The sequence below is a fragment of the Python bivittatus genome, unplaced genomic scaffold (assembly GCF_059951505.1).
Source record: "Python bivittatus isolate LINGU-HERP-01145 unplaced genomic scaffold, Pbiv_v1 ctg000480_np1212, whole genome shotgun sequence".
Classification (NCBI taxonomy): Eukaryota; Metazoa; Chordata; class Lepidosauria; order Squamata; family Pythonidae; genus Python; species Python bivittatus.
In genome coordinates, this window is record NW_028277075.1 from 10167278 (window position 1) to 10186660 (window position 19383).

A 19383-nucleotide genomic window follows, 5' to 3' on the forward strand; every position below is an offset into this window, starting at 1 on the left:
TATATGTGAAATGACTATTTCAGGTCAAAAACATTGGGACAGAGTTATATATCACATCCCCAAAACTAAATGGACACAGCTCACATCTTCAGTTGAACATTGCTAAATCATGGATATCGAAGTACATAAGATGTACAGTAGATCCATCTAATAATTTCTCACATTAGGAAATACTCTAAAGCAGGGGTGAGGAAGATTTTGGCCATCCTGACTGATGGTGGAAGTCCAATGATATCTGGAGGACTGCTGGTTCTCCATCCCTACTTCTTAAATATTTTTATAACATCCTACTGTCTTTGTCTCCAGAAAACATCTTCCAGCAATAACTTCCATCCACATTTCTGTCCTATTATGCAGAAATGTAAGTGTAATGTAACTAAAATGTAAGTTGCTTCCTGTTAATAGGAACTCCTGTCTCTTCCAGTTTAGCAGATTAAATTACCCATAGTAATTTCATTTAGTCCTATAGATCTCAGTTCATACTTGCTGGTTGGTTCTTTTTTGTCAGTTCAAGCCTCCTAAACAAAATCAGCTTTAAAAAAGAAAAAAAAAGTGGAAGTACCGCAAGTGAAGGAAATAAACACAGAAAGTCAAGTGTTAATATAGATGCTGAAGAAGTCCAGAAAGTTGATTTGATCTCTGTCTTAGTTAACTGATCAGTGTTTTCAGCCATATGTACTGTCAAAATCCAACAAACGAAAGCACAGATTTTTTGGACTTCATTCTAGCAAATCCCAGCATGAGTCAAAGACACACGCTAGTTGAACTGTTTGAAATCACAGCAAAGTTGAACAGTTCAGCCAATAGCACTTCCTCTCATCCTGTATCGGTTGTCAGGCAGGCAGACTTTGCAATCAGCAAGAATGGACTACAGCAAAGTGCAAGATCCCTGGGAGTAAGACCCAAGGAAGCAGAAAGGTCACATAAAGGGGCAGGTCTCCCACTGGCTCCTATTTCAATCAAGCATCAACACAAGAAAAAACGGGGGGGGGGGAATACACCCAACACTTCCTGGCGCTCTCTAACCCCCTCCCAAACTGGGATGCTAAAAGCTTTCCACTCTCACAAGAATTGTCTCTCCCCTCTTAGGGAGATTTTCCAAGCAGCTCTAGACTCTTATGAAGAAGCTCTGCCAGTCAAGTGTGCAATCACGTTTGCATTAAGGCGTGCAGCACCTTGCTGTGTTCAAGAGGCTGTTGCACTCTTCTGCCCCTGGTGAGATGTATAAACCCCACACTGAAGACAAGCAACTGTATGTGACAGATTTGTACATTGTAAGGCCTACACACTAAGTTCTTATTTCTGCAATTTGATCATTCCTCTCTGATCTTTATTGAAGGTCCAATTCAGTCAGCCTCTTCCAAAGTGGGCCCCATTTTAGAAAATTTATATTTATATTTTATTATATTCTATTTAAATTTATAATGAAAGACAGGTTAGAAGTCATTTAAATTATCTGAATTCTTAAGGAATGAAAAATCTGTAGCCCTTCTGAAGTCGTTGGACTATGTGCAAGTTGGCTAATCTGGCTGGACTTGATCAGATTTGTCATACAACAATACCTGAGGATCCCTGCATTCCCTTCCTGACTTTAAAATACAGCAGAACTTTGATTGCCACCATCTTGATTTTTTGACATGCAGAAATACATCCCATGGAGATGTTTCTGGGACCAAAGGCAGACTGAGATATCAGCTGTACCTTGATGAGCTACCTTAAAGCAGTGTTTCTCAACCTTGGCAATTTTAAGATGTTTGGACTTCAACTCCCAAAATTTCCCAGCCAGCATGAATTGAAGTCCACACATCTTAAAGTTGCCAAAGTTAAGAAGCACTTCCTTATAGCATACAGCTATTATTTTGGTTCTCAAGAGAGTTTTCTCCTAACTGCCGTTCCCAATTCCTATTCATGCACATCCCAACACCCTTCTGTTTTTATTTCCTGGTCTTTCTCCAACAGATCTAATGTTGTGGGTATATATTGCCCCATTTGCAGAAAGTGCTTACACCTTATAGTGCCTGGAGCTGTGGTAGCACTGCAACAGTTAGTCTTTCTTCTCATCACAAGATACCTTTCCCAAAGATCAGCTCAGAAACTCCAAACTCATAGTTTTGTTCAGCTTTTGATTTACATTTTTTGCTGCCTTAAGACATTTCCCCACGGAGATGGGGAAACTCTGACCATCTAGAAGTTGCTGAAATACAATTCCTAGCAACCTGAACCAAAATGGCTATCAGTACAGGATGCCAAAGTTATGATGTACGAGATCTGGAAGGCCACAAGTTCCCAACCCAAGTCTAAAAATAAGACTTGTGTAGTTTGATGGAACCCTAGTAAATATTAATTATAGAGGTATCTATAAATGAGTGTTTAATCATGTGTATGGTGTGTAATGCGTTTCAGGAGTTCAAGCTGTGCCAAAGGGAAGCTACAGAAATCTCTTCCTTCCTAAGAAATGACCCATTCATGTGTAGCATTTGGGCCAATCCAACATCAGCTCTGTATCTACATGTTCAGGTTGTTGTCCTCATTGGGCAGCACAGCCAATTAATAGTTGGTCCTGCTGGGTCTGAAATGAAAGTGCTACAAATGCAGTTTGCTGATTGTCCACAGGAGCTTGAGGGCTACTGGCTTCCTGTTAGTAGGAACTCCTGTCTCATCCAGTTTGTTTGTTTAATTTATTCATTACATTTATATCAGGTTTAGCAGATTAAATTATCAAAAGTGAGTTGCATAGAGAGGGAGAGAAGGAAGTCGAGAAGATCATGCTAAGTTAAATCCTAACTTTCCTCAGGACTTATTTTAGGTCTTCTTCCTAGCAAACTGTAGCATGAATTAAAACAATCCAGTTTGGTTTTGAATAAATATAAACAGGAAGGATTTTGTGTAAAGATAATCACCAAAAGAAGATGTTATTGCTAACAGTTTGCAACAGGCAATGAGTCATTGCTTAAGACTGTAAGGAAAGGGTTGCTGCAGTTCCCCAGGTCTATCCACAGAATCTCCAAATATGAAAAGGGTACAAATTTTAAGAGATACAGCAATGTAAGAAGTACAAAGTGAGATGGTTTATTGCTTTGATTCAGATGCAACTTAGCAGGTTCACATGTGTTCATTCTACAATGCAAATTCAAACATCATGAAGAACAAAAGAAAATATAGCTGGCCCAGGACTGAGTTGCAGTGATACTTGTTAAGATTAAAACATGTCCATAGCAGCAAAATAAAAGGAAAAAAAAATGAAATTTGAACCAATGTTTACTTGCTTTCCTCTAGTTCTCTTATCCTCTTAACTTTGACTTTGGATGATCTTGAAAAGCTAAGGAGGGTCAAACATGGTTAATACTTGGATGGGAGACCACCAGAAATCCCACAGCTGTAGGGTGGCTGGGAAAGTCAAAAGTCATCCTAGAAGGCAAGGGCAAACCACTTGTATTGTTGCCAAGAAAACTAGATGGATATGTCCATGATGTCATCAAGAGTCAAACTTCGCTTGAAAGATGAATGATGGTGGGAAGTGGATTGCATTTGTCAGAAAAGAATCTAGCAGTACATTATGATCAAAGATATACTTTCATTTCTGAAATATAGCACTTCTAACTTAACTAGAGAAAAAGACTTCTGTCAGTAATAAAATAAATTCAAGCCTGTTTCTGGCAAATGCTGGATGCTGTCAGGATCTTGTTGTTGATGACAATAATGTTTTTGGTATGCTATACTCCGCAAAGGAAAAATGATTACATAGGATTGCTCTGAAGATCTGCTACAGCTTTCAGGTATACAGAATTCTTCCGCTTCTTCTCATTGTCATAAAAGAAAGATACTCCTCCAATATTTTCTTGTCTATCACCAAATTCTGCTCTTTTTGGAGATTGGGCAACTTTTTCTTTCTAAAGCACATGAACAGTGAACTGAGATTTGTCTCGTTAATACACACATAACTAGAATTCATCTGAGTTGATGTTGACTATCCAGAATCAAGAAAGCAGAAGGCAGAATGGACTATGAAAATGTTAAATATGGACATATCAGATTCCCATCTAAACCAGCAAGCAATTCCTATCCCTTTTTTTCTGCATTGCTTACCAGTAGAAGAAAAGGAGGAAGGTGGTTTCAGCTAAGACTCACAAGGATAAATGAAGTGACAGAAAGGAAAAGCAGAGAAGCTTCACTTTTTCTACCAAGACTGCACTGTGCTTTCTTCCCTTGTAGGAAATCTTCATAAAACAAGTCCTCCTGGGTCAGATGTGTCAAGCATTCAGCTTAGGTCCACTTGAGCAAAGTTCCCTTTGGGGAGAAGAGTGAAGCAAAGTAGTGGAGGAGCTCTGCCTTTGCCCATCACTTTGTACTCTCACTTTCAAGCAGCAAGCCTGTCCCTTTGTAGGAAAGGGACTTACTACCAACATAGACCAAAAAAGCTAATTTTGTTGCTTTTCACTTCCCTCACAAGCCTAAATTCCATTTGTACTTTAGCTTTTCTGACTTTCATTTTGCAGATATGAACTGCTCATTTGTGGTTACACTTATCTTCCATTTCCTATCCATGTCTCTTTTAACTCTTAGCTCAGTTGAAGTTCCCTGTGCATCCACAATGTTCTCCTAAGTTGCCCTCTTTTTTTGTTCTTCACTGGATTGATGTGTGACTATACTTTCAGTAACTTACTTTTCAGAAGTTTCCAATCTTCCTGCTCTTCTTTTGACTTCAGGATTTCTATCCATGGCAGCCTGCTTGGTACTTCTATAAGCTAGCTGAAATTGACTCCCTTGAAACCTAGTGTGTATGTACAAATATGCTCCAATTTCCCATTTTGTAATACCTTGAAACCTAAAATGACACAGTCACCTTCTCATAAGGTTCCCACTGCTTTTACCTTTTCAACCAGCTCTTCCCTATTCATTAGGATCAGCCCTAAGAGAGTTTGTCCCCTTGCTTCTTTGACCTTCTGGAAAATGAAGTAGTCAGCAAGAACACTGAGGATTTTTTAAGATTGCAAGTGTTGGCTGAGTTGCATTTCCAACAGATGTCCAGATAGTTGACTACATCTCATTATAACTACATCTCTCCTCCCAGAAAGTTGTATACTCTGGTCCAGGAAGGCAGTGGTCTATAGCACAACCCCACAAAAAATCTTAGTGTTTCCCCTTCCTTGTATTTTTACTCAAACACTCTTGATTGGACCCTCATGCTCATACATCTGGATCTGTATACATGTGTGGATTTGTATCATATAAAAATCACTCCTCCTCCACTTTTGTCTGCCCTATTCCTTTTGAATAAGTTGCATTCTGCTCATGAATTTCATTCTGCCTTGTTCTTCCTGATAGTTCCTCATACTTCATTTATTTCTATGGAGACACTGGAAACCTTGGATCATATACAGATTCCCATTCTCCCAATCTTAATTGCAGCCCTCACAAATGCACCAAGAAGGATGACACTGAATATAATGTGAGTGAAATAAAGAATTCTATTTTCAAATCTCAAGATGAGTACCTGAATCTGGTCTTGGTAAAGTGCCAGAAACTCCATAAAAATATAAAGACCCCTTCAAGCTGAGCTTGACTCCTGATGACTAAATAAATATGCAAGCAGAGGGGGTCAATATGGATGTGATTTGCCGTTGTCTTCCCCAACTTCCCAGTTCAGTCTATACTTTCCTGGTGGTTTCCCATTCAAGAGCACCAAGTCCAACCCTGCTTAGCTTTTTTTTGAGATCTGCCAAAGTCAGCTAGGTGCTCCTACCACTTGAACAGGACCCAAAAGGCAGCAGCCTATAATAGAAAATTTGCAAAGCTGCAGTAAAAACCTCACCAGACAAATAAAGTGAAACTCTAAACCCCAAACCAAATTCTCTACTTTCTCTAAATGGGGACGAAGCCCCCAAATACATAAAACCCCAATCTTGTGCCATGATATGCAACCAGACTGAATTACCTGTCATCACAAGGCTCTAATTTCCAGCTGATGCATAGGTAAGATAACAGTTTAATATAATGGCTAGGCAGCTGCTCTCCAGCCTTAGCTGCTTCTAGGTCTGACCTTGGCAAAAGAAGGCAGAGGGAGGAGACAAAGCATAACTGAATGGCAGAGTATATGTTTTATAACATAAGGTCCCAGCTGAATCCCTGGCATCTCCAGCTCAGCAAAGTAGGAAGTGGGTGATGGAGAGGGCTGCTTATTGCCTGTGACTAGAGAGCTGTGGCCAGAGGAGACAGTGCCAACAGTCTGAAGAGGAGAATCTAAGCAACAAAATGAAAACCAGCCTTAGCAAGGAGGGAAATGAGCCAACTTTGGCAGAGGAAATAGATCTGAAGGAGCCTTAAAATTATGGAGCAGAGGGAGCTCTGTAGCTTATGTATCTCTTCCTTGTTTGGGCAGTTCAGTACAAGTGTCTGTTGTGAGACTGTTGCATCACAATGATAAGAAGTAGCTATCCATCTGCATCGGTTATACAGATATTGCTAATCCTAACCCTCACTGGGTTTCTTCATCCAATCTTTATTCTTTATCTTTATCATTCCTTCTCTTTCTCTCTCTCTTTCTTTCACACGCACACACGTACGTCATGTACTTTCAGGTATCAGTTCATGAAATTGACTTTATATACCTCTCCTGCCCAGTGTTTTAATGACTAAGCACTTTTGTAATGGATTAATTTCTTACTTTTTAACTTTTATCTTGTAACAATGGCCAACTTCTCAATGAGCTGACAGGATGACTGGCAGAAATTGCATTTGTTATAATACACACAAGGAGCTGGAATCCACGCCAAGCAAGTCTGATGGTACTGCTTGATAACAAAATGTAGCAAAAGAGTAAAGTGGATTAGAAAGGATTAAATGTTCCTTCCTTTCCTTAGCCTTCTACTAATATCTTCAGGCAGCCATGCCCAGCAAGGTGCCCTCTAGATATGTTGGGCCTGCAACTTTCAAACTTCGTAGCCAGTCAATTTTTGGTAGTGGCTATTGACTCTGCTGGTTCAGAATTCTAGAGTTGTAGACCTAACACATCTGAAGGACACAATGATGGGGAAAGCTGTTCTACTGAAAATTCTCAGAGGAAAGGAAAAACCACAATGGAAACATGGCACAATTCTGCAGAACAAGTTAAAAACAAATACAATGCAAGCCACATGGAAAATGGCTTTGTCTAGTAGATAATCATCGGTATTTTCCATCAGATAAAATGGACAAACAGTTATGGGACTGGAAAAAAGAAGGTTTAAGGAAAAATTAACTATATATAAAAAATACTATTACAGCCAAGAAAGGAACTAAACTCAAAGCTATTCTGTGTATATTATAAAATATAGTGTAGAAGAATTTGAAACTTTAACAAAAGTCCATGTGGACATCACCAAAAAGTAACACAAATGAGGGCAAAGATTCCATATTTTTTATATCATATATGTTAGAAACGTACAGTTAAACGGTGCAGAAATCCAAACTAAAGCCTTACGGATGGCTGTCCAGCCTCTACTTATACACAACTAATGAAGGGGAATGCACCATCTCACTTGGTATTTGGTTCTGATGCTAAACTGCTGCTACAGCTAGGAAGTTTTTCCTTACATTTTAGGGGAATCTGCCTTCCTGTAACTTAACACCATTCTACCTGAGATAATTGAGAACAGGTCTTGGTATTCTTCTGTCTAAGACCACTTCAGCTACCTGAAAAGTGCTATCATATCACCCTTCAGTCATCTTGTCTCAAGGTTAAACAGGCCCAATTCCTTCAGTCTTTCCTTGTACAGATGTATATCCTTCATTATCTCTCAAAGAGGGCTAGCCAACTTCAGTTGATATCAGAAAGCCAAAGCAGAGCTGGTTAGTATGTCTGATGGAGGATCACTAGAAAATTCCAGGATTGTAGGCTGGACTGAGAAGTAAAAAGAAAAATTGCAGAAAAAAGTAATGGCAAACCACTTCCATATTGTTGCCAAAAGCGGGGGGGGGGCGGGGGGGGGCGGGGGGGGGACCCATAGATGTATCCATGAAATCACCAGGAGTTAAGATTTATTCAGAGATATTTTTTATACAGAATCTTAATAGACTTGTTTTTACACTAACTTTTACAAAAGTGACAAATACTGCTGTTTAATGGATAGAGAACTGAAACTGCATGACATTCAAGGTCCACCTAAGGCCTCTCTCTGACAAAGCTGGAACTTGGACACAGATCTTCCAGGACTTTGTTTCTTTACTGGATGGCTAGATTTATGTCCCTGCCTTAGTTGATTCCTAACATTTTTAAGCTACTGCACAGCAGAGAGGTAGGTGATCATTTTCAATAACAATAATTTCACTAGTTTTCCAAAGTAATCATTGGTAATTTAGAATTTGCAGAGCCGACTCTTCATGAATAATAATGAGCCATTGCAGATCTGTTAGGCAAGAGGTTACACTTCCAATCAACTACACCTAGACTTCACTCTGCCATTACTTCTTTGCTTACTCTCCAGATATGTGCCCAACTGTTGATTTGCTATTATCTCCACTCGCCTGCCATGGAGATCCACCATCACTTTTAGTGTAGGAAAGGAATTGATGCCACTCCTTCAAAGATCTCTCTGCCACAGTCTACACCTCATTCTGAGAGGGTGCTGTAGACATGATGGACATGACACTGAACTGCCAGTTTTTTCCACAAGAGTGGCGCATTACTGTTTTAAAAAGTTGTTAAACAAGCTAGAAACAGTATTACATGTACTGTGTAAGGTCAACTCATCTAAAAGATTTCATGCTGAAGAAAACTTTTTATTGAATGTAGCAAGATGCCCTCCCCCAAAATTGTGGGGTAGCCTATTCTAATAGTGGTCATCTGGATTTTTGCAGCCAGATATGATAGCCCTAAGGCTACCCTTGCTACTACAACAAAAATATATGTACACAGCTAGCTGAGTAAGGGGAGGAGGTAGCACCACAAACAGTAGAATCCAACAGTATTATCAAAATTATTGTATTTGTCATTTGCCACAGTGAATTCCATTGCCCATGTCACAGCATCTCTTTCCTTTTTTTCCAAGTGCATGTTTTTGTTCTGCTTCGGTGCTTAGGTAACCTTGGGCACAATCTACTGGGAGTTTTTGTTGAGCCAATCTTTTTGAAATGAATGGGTGCCGTGCAAGAATGCAGCAACTTCCATTCATTTTTATGGAGCTAGTTTCTTAGTGAACTGTAGCCTTTTGTATGGCATTTTAAGATAAGATAAATGTTACTACACATCTCGTTTAATATAAATCAATTAAAAATCAGGCTGATCAATACTTCTTGTTAACCAGGCACTACTGTTTTTCTGCCACTGAGTACCTTTTTTGCTCCTCTATTAATTTCATCATATTTAGAATCATAGAGTTAGATGATACCTCAAAGTTCATTTAGTCTAATCCCTCACCAAATCAGAAAATCCAAAATTGAATTACTTAGTGTTACATTTAGCATCATGATTTCCATTTGGATCCAGTGTAATGTACATTCCTGATCACCTTGTTTGTGTACATGTATATGCAAAGAAATGTTCAAAGCCAGTGATCTTGCATTTGGCACTCTTGAAATCAATTGAAGCTACTACTCCGAGAATGCTGGGTGAGGATTCTACCAGTTGCAGCCTCACTGCATCTGCAGGGCACCAGCTGAGGACAACTTTTGTCAAAAGTGCCCATATTTGAAGATATGTCTCTTTTTATATAAAAACAGTGCACACTCAGGTTAGCCCAAAAAGCATGTTCACAATAACACACTGAAAGACAAGGGTCCTTAAAAAGAAGAGTGACAAGAAAGTGTTCATTTTCAGGTATGGTTAAAAGCACATTTACAATTAATCATCTTCAGAACACCAAGTCAGTGCCCCATGAACATATTTTGTATTCATGGTAACTGCAGCATCTACAGACATCGTCATGGTATAATCTCTTTAGATACTGTACAGAAGTTGATCATCTAACTGATGTCATTCCAGGACTCTGTTGCAAAAGAGATAAAGCACAATTTTGCAAAGATTATAGAAGAAGAGGGACACCTTGTCAGGTTAACATTCCCACTTTTATCTCTTGCTCTCACTGAAAGCATTCAGAACAATAGATATTCTTGGCTTATGTTTCTTTCCCTTCCCAGCTTCTGAGCTGTCATCCTATGTCAGCACAAGGCATTTTGCTATTTGAAGCAAAGCAGCAAATGGGTCCCCCATTCCATCCACTGATCAAGATACCTAATTCCCAAAGTCAGGCATATTATTTGCATATATCAGGCAAAAAATTCCAGAATCGCTTTTTCCCCCTTAGTGGCAATAAGAATATAACTTAGATTTTGCTGCTTTCCCATGATGCACAATAGGCTTCATTCTGCCTAACAGCCAGGCCAACTCTGCTTGGTATCTAAAGGTATGTCTCTACTCTTGTCAATCTACCCATGCTATAAGATGATCAGTGGAAATCTCTTTTCAAATGCCCCTTTCAATCTGAAGTCCCAAAAGATATCTCGGAGAAAGAAAGCTTTTTAAATTCCCCCTCCAGGTGTGGAATGCTTTATGGCAGAACTAAGTTCATGCAGTTAATTCAGAGATTTGCAGCATTATGGTTTAATCTGCACATAAACACACATTACCATTTCCCCATTTCAAGGACACAGCAAACAAGTTATAACAAAAGATGAACTATTTTTTAACAGCAACAATTTAAATATTAAGTATGTTTGTTATAGTCACTGACTAGCATTAAATGACATCAATTGAAGTTTTACTTTGGATTTCCCAGATAGTCTGGTAACAAATAAGCATTTCCTAATTGAGCACTGAGAAGAGCCAATTTGGTGTAGTGGTTAAGGCATCAGCTTAGAAACTGGGAGACTCTGAGTTTTAGTCCTGCCTTAGGTCCAAAGCCAGCCAAGTGGCCTTGAGCCAGTCACTCTCTCTCAGCCCTAGGAAGCAGGCAATGGCAAACCACTTCTGAAATCTTGCCAAGAAAAGTGCAGGGACTTGTCCAGGCAGTCACCAGGAGTCAACAATGACTCAAAGGCACGCACGCACGCACACACACACACAATGAGCACTGAAGTTCTCACATTGTTTCCACTGGTCCTGCAATGGGATAAGTAATAATTTCAGAGGCTCTTAACAGATCAATCTTTATCAGTCACATCCTTGCTGGAATGTTCAGAGGCCCCTCCTTATGCTCACCTTCACTAGAATTGGCATCTTTCTAACCATCCTTAGTTGAAGATAGTGAAAGTTGTAATCCAATGTTTATAAAGGTCCTTATGATGGGAATGGATGAATTAGATGAGTATAAATAAAATGTGATCTAAATCTTAATTCATGGATGGATAAAGTCCCTTGACTATCTGTTTTGCATCTCTAAAAGAACAATCACATCAAGCAGTCCAGAGGATAAAAATTCTATCTTACTCGCCTAACAGATACAATAGGCAACATTTCTAAACAAATAACACTAAAAGGAGAGTAAGCAGGCTCATAACCCATCATCCCATTTCCTGACCCATTATTTTATAGACTGACCAGTTTAGGATAGCAGCCAGTTAATCTCTCTGTGCCTTTGTGGGGAAATAAGCATTTTAAAGCTGCCCTTGCAGCACATGGTGAGGGTTAATTAATTAATGCTTATACATGGAGTAAAACTGTCTTTGAATGATGGGTGATGATATATGTTACATGCTGAAATACCCATGGGAAGGAACTACACACTGTAAAAAGTAAGTGCCTTGCTGTGTGTTCCCTGAATGTCATTGGGCCAAGCAGAAGAGCTTCATTTAATAGCAACACAGCAAAGATTCCGGCCTCAAGAAGAATCACCAAAAGGACAAGACCACAAGGAGAAGAACAGGGAGGGAAAGAACAAAGACTTGCAAATGCAGTGATCAAGTGAAATGGCAGGTACTAAAGGAGTGAGATAAATGCAAAAAAACCTCTATGGAAAACACAGCATCTGGATCATCAATAAAATTCAGCTGCTTCTCAGATCCAGCTCCCAGAGTTTGGACTAACCAGAAACTGAACTGTGTTTAGACCTGTGAAGAGCAGAGCTGGCCCAGTTAGTCCCATCTAGTGGCTTTTTTTAGGTATACCCACTCCTCGTTTAGTGACCAAGTTCCATTCCAACAAGTTATGTATTAATGCATCTGAAATGTATTTTCAAAACATTCTCTGAAAAAAAATATAAATAGCATTATAATTTTTATTAGATTTTTTTTATCCTGCCTTTATTATTTTTACAAACAACTCAAGGCAGCAAACATACCTAATACCTCTTCTTCTTCCTATTTTCCCCACAACAACAACCCTGTGAGATGCATTGGGCTGAGAGAGAGTGACTGGCCCAAAGTCATCCAGCCAGCTTTCATGCCTAGGGCAGGGTTAGAACTCACCATCTCCTGCTTTCTAGCTTGGTGCCTTAACCACTAGACCAAGCCTGGATATGAATATTATGAGTTAGAGAAAAACTAGAAAAACAGAGGAACGTTTTCAAAACGCTATCTGAAAAAAAATTATAAATAGCATTATAATTTCATATCAAACTGAGAGGAATCTCCTCTACCCTAATTGTGATGGACTCTTCCTTCATCCAAGTGATTTTTTTCTTCTAAAAATATATAGGATCCAAGGAGATGGTGTCTAAAGAGGGCAAGCCTACAGCATAGATTGAGTAGCAGCAGGTCGCAGCCAGTGAGAGACAAAAAATATCTGAATTATATCAGAGCATGATTTTTTGTGGAGCAGATAAAAGACTGTTCTGCAATACCAAGGATGGCTCCCGTACTGAATTGCCTTGCTGCCTCTTTGGCTTTTTCAGCTAATCATTCTTACTTGGTTGATGGGTTGGCCATCAACTCTTTGCCAGTAAAAACTCCACTAAGACATGTGCCATCTCTTCAGAGATGTCTATGAGCAAAACATTGTGTGAGGTGGGTGGCTATATAAATTAATTAATTAATTAATTAATTTAAAAAAAACAATGTCCTAACAAGTATGAACAGTTTGGCAGAGGAACCAACTATTCAGAGAAGTGATGCACTCCCCTTTACTAGACATGTTCAAGCAGAGATTAAAAAGGAATATTTTCATTTGGATTCTTTCATACAGCGGGAGATTGGACACAGTAGCCTAAAAGGTCTGTTCCAACTCTATGATTCTATTTAATACCAACGTGGTATAGTGGTTAAAGTGTTGAACTACAACCATGGAAATGCAGGCTCAAGTCCCCACTTAACCACAGAGCTGTCACTCAGGTGAGCTTAACTCAGATAATTGTTATGGGGCTAACAATTACCTTCCCCACCCCCAAAGACAGCATAAGCTGACGGAAGATGAGGTATAAATACAAGATGATGATGATGATGATGATGATGATGATGATGATGATGTCCAAGGATGGAGAGATTTCTCTGTATTGCCCATTTTCAGCAATGGGAATTCCAAGAGAAAGAAACCTCAGCCTTAAAGACCTACTTTGATGCTTAGGTCAACTTCAGCTATGTTCTAGGTGCCCCCATTAAACAAAGTCACAAACGGCTACAAGGGAGAAGGCTTTTTCACTTGTGGCTTCCTGCTTATGGATTGCCTTTCCCAAGATTGTTGGTGTGAAACCCAGTTAACTGTATAGATCTCGGCAGATATTTTCTTCTCTCAGGCGTATTGGCTTTTGAACAACATCGTCTGAAATTTTTAAAAGCTTTGCAATTGGTCCACAGAACATTTGATACTGACCAGATTATATATATAATAAACATGCAATTGATTAATTAATTAATTAGATTACCCACTAGATAATGGATAGATTAATTATCCTTATTTGCACTCCAGGTGCTTCCAGTGCTCCCCATTAGCATCAGCCATTATCTAGAGCTGCATAACAACCAAAAACAGTAGATATGGAGTTAGGAAGCTACCCATATTCTTCGCTCGTTTAATTTATTTAACCCAATGAAGGGAAAGAGGGAGAAAACTGACTTAAATTCCTATATCCTGTATTCACACGCACACACAAACACACACACACCAGTGGAATGTCCTATTTTTAGGGTAGGTGAAAAGAACTAAAATCAGGGAAGCATTTGAGAATGACAGTCTGGGGAGGACTGGAAATGCTATGGAAGTAGATTCCCTTGGCAACGTAATGTCGGACTTTGTGCCTCTTCTCCTGGAGGTACATATGTGACTGCAATTCCATATTTAGATCTCCTAGGAGGATTGCTGTTCAAGTAAAAGTTAGTTATGCATGTGTAGAATAGATAAAGCAGCAAGGGGTCTTACAAGCCAGGTTTTAACTTGTGAGAAATGGTCTTCAGATGACAGATCTTATATATGCTTCCTGGAATACTTTGGAAGACAAGCGGGTGCCAGAGTTACACAGAGAGGTGCATTGCTGAAGAAAATATGAAAGTGGTCAAAAGCGTCTTTCAAACAAGATCCAATAAATCTGAAAAGTTTGGGAATTTCTCTCTTACAAGTTTCCTTTTTGAGTTTCTTATTTTCCAGATTCCATTTCACCTTCCCCATCCAGAGAAGTTCAAAATGTACTGTGATGCTTCTAAATTAAAATCTAGAAAACGACTAGGTAATCCCCACTCTTAGTCCTAAGAAAGTGTGGGGATGTCCTTGACCACTAGAGGGTGCTAATCATCTCAAAGACAGAGTCAATGTCACAGAGCGAGCTCCCGAGTCACGAAACAACGGAGTCAGTTAAGAAAACCCTTATTTCCAGCAGTTGGAGAAATACGAGCAGAGAAAAATTAGAATATGAATAATAAATAAATCCAACCATCTATGTCTCTCCTTCCCCACCTGCACCACGCAAGCTAGAGATTTTTGTCCCATTTGTCCTCTGCTACTTTGCCTGCCCGCACAGTCAGATGATTTCCAAGTCAGGTTTATGCTTTCCACCTGAATCTGGAATCCAAAGCCACAAATGCACACTTGATCTGCACGAAAGAGAGAAATCTGGGGTAGAATTCCTACCCTAAAAACAAGAAGTATGCTTCTGCACGCTACTGGCCCACGGAGTAAGACATTTCAGGAGAGGGGCGTGTTAAAAAGTTCCTGGCAAAGAAAGAATAATCCATAAAGGGTTCTGCCAGATGAAACCTGTTTGTCTTTGCCCCTCTTGAAACAGAAGACTAATGGTGACTCTTGTAACGTCTGTTTATAGAGCACATACCAATACACTCGCTTTTCAATGAGTACACTCAAGCACCATATAGCTACAGCTAATCTGTAATGTAGCATCAAGCAACATGGGTTAGTAAGAGAAAGGGGGGTTGTGTGTGAAAGCAATGCTGCTTTTCTGCCAGGTGACTGCCAAGCATTCTGTTTCACCCCCAGGTAACTGGGAGGGTGGTGTCACGTGTAGCCATCCAATCTTGTAAGCCAGTGTTGTCCAAACTTGGCCACTTTAAGATGAGTGGACTTCAACTCCCAGAATTCCCCAGTTAAAGTGGCCACGTTTGGACAACACTGTTGTAAGCCCTCTGCACATTTCGGCAAACACTTCCTAACCATCAGCTCTCCTTATATCATCATTAGCTAAGCGAGCCTAGCAAAAGGCTCATCTCTGTACCAAACTGTTAATAAACATTCTCTCGCTTGATACAATACAGCACCAGAGCATTCCTTAAAAAACACAGTGTTTATGGCCAGGTTTTTCCATCCTATCCCTGCAATGCAACACAGTGGTTACTGTTGATATAGTCTGTAAGATCACAGAGAACCGGTCCTTTTTTTTTTTACTGACTCCCAAATCATGACAGATGGCCAGCCTCTGATTAAGGTTAACAAAGTCCTCCCCACTGGAAAAATATGAAATGGTTACATGCAGACCACAGAAATTACTGCTCAGGAAATGGTCTTCAGGGAACTCATACTCTGTATCAATACATGTTTGGCCCATGATCTTATATTGTAATAAACAAAAACTAAATTGTATCAAAATTATTTACATTTTTAGCAAGGAATGTCTTCAACTAATGAATTAAAAAAAGGCTTTGGACTGAACTGTTGGACATTAAATCCTTTCAGAGAAAAGCCTCAGCTGTTCAACTTACTTTCCATGGATTTTATAAGTAAGATGTCCACAGGGGGTTCAAAGAAGTCAAAAGAGCAACTACAACTCCATGACTGAAGCCCCGCCCATTTGTACCTGTGTCACAATGCACTTAAAAAAGGGTGGGGCTTTGATTATGTAGATCCCCCTCCCCCCATGGACATCCCTGATTGTCTACATATTGTCTTGTTATAAATTACTTGATTTCATATTCCCCAGATAACTTTTACTGAGTGATAGAAAAGAACAATAAATAAAAACAAGATTGCAAAACAAAATAGGCCATTATTAGGAAGAATTAGCTGTTGGGAGGCCAAAAGAAAAGATTTACTTGAAAAAGACTGTTAAAATACACCAGCTAAAACATATCTCTGGCATAGTGCAGAGGGCAAATCACTGCATAAGACAGGAACAGCTCACCTCCACATTGTTGCTCAGCAGTAATCTGCTTTAACCATGGAGAACAGAAATTATAATGACAAAATTGCAGTAATTTCTCAGAGATCCCTATCAGCTTACAATTTTCTCAGCCGAGCTATATGTTACCTTTAAAAAGCACATGCAAACTGGCCACTCTCACATGAAGAAAAAGCAACTGCAGGAAGCAGAACCTGCAGCTGTTCTACATTCGAATAGAAACACAAACCAAATTGTTTTAGACTTTCTCTTACCCCTGGAAAGAACTGAAGACATTGCCCACCTGACTGCTCTGCTCCCAGATCTGATGGGAAATTTAGAAAGGCCACCTCCACCCATGTTGATGTATGCATGTTACTAATGCATGCAGGCCCAAATCCTGTTGTTTCCAACTCGTGATGATATTGATAAGTTACTAGAGTTATTGATTAAGTATAAACAACAACAACAACAACAAAAATACTTGTTCTCTTTGTTTCAGGGCTTTCACATTCTAATTCACAAACCTCGGTTTTAAACCTTGATATAACTCACTAGTGAACCTTATCTCACTAGTTATCTCTGTGCCCAAAGCAACTCACCTGTGATTTTGTATTGAAACAGATTGTTGGTTCAATTAGCCTGGAATTATTCACACATAAGTTTCCCAGGTTTCGGACCAGTTTGTTTTCCCCAGCTTGGCAAAGCCAGAACTAACTCTAAGGCCATTTGCATACAAAGCATGTGCTGTATCTCAGAGCAACCCACTCTTATTACTGCCAAAATATAAACATTTTTTTTAAAAAATACCAGTTAGAACACTTACATATAACAATCACATCATATCTGCATTTTTGTGTACAGTAGATTAGATAATGCATTATATTTAGTACTGTTTGGATTGATTTTCTAAATAAAAAAGGCAATCAAATTATATCTTGAATGAAAAAGAGAAATAAATTAACCTAATCTGGAGAAGAAAAATAAAGCCTAACACAGAATTAAAAAGAAAAAAGGAAAACACTTTCAACAAGGCCAAATAAGTTTTTTCCATAAAGGCTATATAATTTAACCCACTGATTTAAAGATTAACCTGCTAACATAAACTTGAAAGAGAAATAGCCCTTTTCAAATATTAAGTGGATAGGATTGTAGATATCAGACTTCCATGTCTTAATTTAATTTTATAATGTTATATTCCATTCAATACCCAGGACTGTCAGTGAAGCTTACAATAAAAATAATTTATACCTAAAAGGTAAAACAATAACATCTAAATATAATCTACAAACCACCAATGGAGAATATGAAACTTTGCAATGACACCAGGAATTTTATCTGATCTCAGCAAAGTAATTCAAGTTCACTAAAATAGTTCAAGATGATGATGATGATAATTTATTTAATTTGTATCCCACCATTTAGCCCAGAAGAAGAGCCAAAGGTTTAGAAGCTGGGAAAAAAATAAAATCTTTATCTATTTTAAATAAATAAAGCATTGAGAACTTCTCTTGGGGAGGGCAGTCTGTAATAGGGCCTGCCCTCCCCAACAGGGACTTCCATCCCTGGAAGGTCTCCATTCCTCAGTAAGCCACCTGCCAGAACTTGTTAACAAGGGCATCCAAAGAAAGATCTCCCAAAAAATATAGCATTCAGATAGCTATGTAAGGGAAGACTGATTCCTTTAGATAATACAATTTGAAAAACCTTCTTCTCAGCTGTAGGTACACAAAGGAAGCCCAGCTTTTTCACTGTTGAGATAAGTGTACATGCAGACTTTTTTCCCAAATAGGTGGACGATGGGTCACATGTGATTTTCATTTGTCTTTATCCCCACATCCATAATATAATACCTGAAAGAAGTAACTGTGCCCAAAATTGCTTTTATCTTCTGCTCGAATCACACAGAAACGGGCATTTGCAGGGAGGGGAATCAAAAAGTCAAGATGGTTACCATAACCATGTGAACTCCCACACACAAACAATCCTGCACAGCAGATCATATACGCCTAAACTGTGCCTCTGTGGAAATGTCTCTTTTACTTATTTGATTCTTTTATATCTCTTCTTCTCCCCCCCCCCCTTTTGGGGAATGTGAAGCAATTTCCAAGCCAGACTGCTTCCAGATCCTGACTAGACCCAGCCTTGTTTAGCCTGCCCCTCCAGGCCAGACCTTGAAACCCTGAAGACAGAGGATGAGCAAGGAAGATCAGAGCTACAAAAGACTGCAAGAAAAGCAACTTCATCCTTCATGATTTTTCCAGTTGTTCATCTTAAAATGATAAACATTGCACCTCGCCACTAAAATCCACGATAAGAATCAACCAACAGACATGCAATTATTCCCAAAGCCGTATAAATTTCTCTTTAAGGAACTTGTATTTCTCTAGATTCCCTAAGATTAATGTATTCAGTCATACATATTATGTAATTGCCATGTCTCCAGAATGTGACACATTTTTAAATCATTCATTTTGTCACATCTATTAAAAAAATAGAAGTATGCAAAACATTTTGATTTCAGAACAAGTGCTTCAAGCTCAAAATGTTTTTTTTTTCCTAACAAACTTGGAAGTGCTTTCAACATGAAACATCTCTGTCTTGAGCTGAAAACACTGATTCTGAAACTTAAAACTAGGCTGTTTTGAGTTCAAAACAGAATTTTTGAAACAGCCCAACTGTTCCAAATTTGAGACATGATGCATCCGAATAAAAATGACCTCTTTTAAAATTACTGAATAAAACATGTCCTATTTGGAATTTCACTCTCTGAAGAAATTACCACAGCCAAGATCAGCAGGGTTTGGTCCTCTCCAGCTTGCTGAATAACTCAAGTTCTATGTTACAAGTACCAGTATATACCCTGATGCAATTATTTAATATGCATCTCCACGAGACTGGCTGGGGGCCCACTGGTTGCTAGATATATGAGCAGATT